Raw genomic sequence first — 2,818 nt, 5'->3', positions numbered from 1 at the left:
AAGGAATCATATTAGATTCTAAACTTTATGTATTTAGATGAATCTCATAATTTGATTATTTATTGATGATTTTTTTAGAGGAAACAATAGTAAACTTTATTCATTTAATATCATTCTATACGTTGATTGTTAATAACTATGATTCTTTTTTGTTTATTTATTTTAATGATATGAAAATTTTATTTGTAGTTAATTGAGATTATGAAAAATTCTAAGCGTAGTTATAGGTTCGGATTAAATTCTAAATGAACTTGTATCAAGGTAGATTTTACAATTACAATTGCTTACAATTGTCTATTTATTTTACCATTTATATTGATCAATATTTTTTAGTCTTTTAAATTTTTAATATAATCTTTTTATTTTGTCCCCACTAAACTAAAATTGTAGCTACACCACTACTTCGTGGCCTGATCCACTAACAAGAAAATGTGGAAACCATTATCAAAGAATTGTCAAATACTTATAATTAATCACCATCACTTCTAAAGAATCATAATGATTATGAAGATTTGTATCCACTAACAATAGAAAGAGTGTATAAAATATTGGCTTCATGTTATATAATATGCAAAAACTACCATAAAACAAGGATCAGAGTTCTTTAATCACCATCTCTTTTTCTTCCTTATCAGAATGGGGATCATTTCTCTACTTATCAGACAATTTATCTACACCTCCCTCATCTTGCTTCCATGTCTTCTCTGCGTAAACTCCACAGTCTCACCATCACCACCATCTCCTTCACCGGACTTTAATTTAACTTTTGGAGACCTAAAACTCGCCGTGGTCTACCCAATAATCCGAAGATTCAGAAACACAATCACTGCAGACCCCTTTAAAAATAACTAAGACTTGGGTTGGCCCTGACATATGCAACAAGTACAAGGGCTTCTTCTGTGATACCCCACCAGATAATGGTTCTGCCAAGGCCCTCGTCGCCATTGATTTCAATGGCTTTCAGCTTGCAGCCCCTACTAACCTTGCAATATTCGGGGTATTTCCACTTTGCAATCTTCCATGCCAATACTAACAACTTTTCTGTCACTATTTCACCAAAAATTTTCAAATCTCCCATATTTCTATGAGCTTGATATAAGTAACAACTGAATTTTCGGGGTATTTCCACAAGCACTGTTGGGCAACAGTCCCACTGGGTGCTTGCCATGGGAAATTAGGTTATTGAAAAATGCCACAGTTTTTTATGTGAGCTTCAACCAGTTGATAGGTCCAATACCACAATCATTTCAGTGCTTGTTCAACATAGGACTGCTCAACCTGGCTCGAAACCAGTTCTATGGGGAGGTTCCTGAAGCTGTTTGCAAGTTGCCTAATCTGTATAACTTCTCCTTATCATATAACTACTTCACTCAGGTTGGTCCTATATGCAGGAAGTGGATCGAATAAAAGATACTTGATGTAAAGATGAATTGCATTAATATTCTAGGCCTTTCTCATCAGAGATCAAAGGCTGAATGTTCTGCATTTTTCTCTAAGTACTACACTTGCCCCAATCTGCAGTCCTTGAAGAAAGTAATTCCATGTAATTGATAATCAACCAATGGCTGTAGCTGCTTCACTAAGATCCTATGATACTCTTATAGGTTGTGATTTTCCTACTTCATCTGTACTAGTTTTTGTGTACCACTTTATGTTCCACCAATCACAACTTATTATGTATTTTTTTTTTTTTTTTTTTTTAATTTTAAAATTTAGTTATTTTATAAGGAAAGTAAAATCAATACATGCCAAGTTGTAATTGATGGAACATAAAGTGATATACAATAAATTGTACATATGATATATATTCTAAGCCATGAAGGGCCTTTGTATTATATTAGTAAGTTGCTTGTGTGCTGTATGGATGATGTTTTATATAAGATGATTTTGGAGAATGTTGTATATATATTATAGCATAATTGTTATAGAATTTTGTTAGTAATGAGTTCATCATAAAAAGTAACAATTATTAATTGTCCACACATATCCATTATAATTATTCAGTTTAAGTAATAAGAAATATTAATAAAAAAACAATTATGGAGAAATATTATAGAATAAAAGTTGATATAGAATACGCATTTTTCTTTCTCCACAATTATAAAACAAAACACATCTCAAACACTTATAGTCAATCACAGTTTTTACAAAATCCACAAATTCACAACATCCAGCTTTTACAAAGCCCCCTTCCCGATTGTAGCCAACTCATACGAGTTAGGATTAAATGAGACAACAATGTTGGAGCTAGGTAGGTATCTTTGAAAGATTGAAGGTAAATGACATTTTTTTAGTATGCATGTATTTGATATGAGATGACATGAAGTGTTATGGGTAGGTATATATAAAGGAGTAGAAGTGCAAGAGTTGAAAATGCTAAATTGAAATGCGAAGAGTTTTGTGTGTATTTGCGATGGAGGAAAAGTTTTGAAACATTGAACTAAATGAAATAAATAATATTTATTTATTTTAATTAAAATAGTCTTGAAACATTGAATCAAATTAAAAAAAAAAAAGAGTCAATATTTAATTTATTTTTATTTCTAATGTAAAACTTGAGAGTATTTCAATTTTCTTTACAAAAAATGTGCCACATGACAGAATCTCATGTGTGCGTGTGTCTATATATATATATATATTGTTTGATTGATTTGCATATGCATGTTATTCTCTTCATATTTGTTAAGTTATGAATAAGCAATAGACATCAAAGAATACTTTTCTTGGGAATTAACTTAGGTTGGGTTTGGATTTAGATTTAGATTTAGATTTGGATTTGAATTTTAGAGTGGTGGATTTGAAATGTCTTAATTCTAAA

The 2,818-nt window shown here is 30.8% G+C and overlaps 1 pseudogene; it reads left to right on the top strand.

Moving 5' to 3' along the window:
* Positions 1-595: 595 nt before the first annotated feature.
* Positions 596-1,619, top strand: LOC111997960 (uncharacterized protein At4g06744-like; annotated as a pseudogene).
* Positions 1,620-2,818: the final 1,199 nt, after the last annotated feature.

This window comes from Quercus suber, unplaced genomic scaffold (genome assembly GCF_002906115.3).
Source record: "Quercus suber isolate HL8 unplaced genomic scaffold, Cork oak 2.0 scaffold_1231, whole genome shotgun sequence".
NCBI lineage: Eukaryota > Viridiplantae > Streptophyta > Magnoliopsida > Fagales > Fagaceae > Quercus > Quercus suber.
This window is presented reverse-complemented; position numbering and strand designations above follow the sequence as displayed.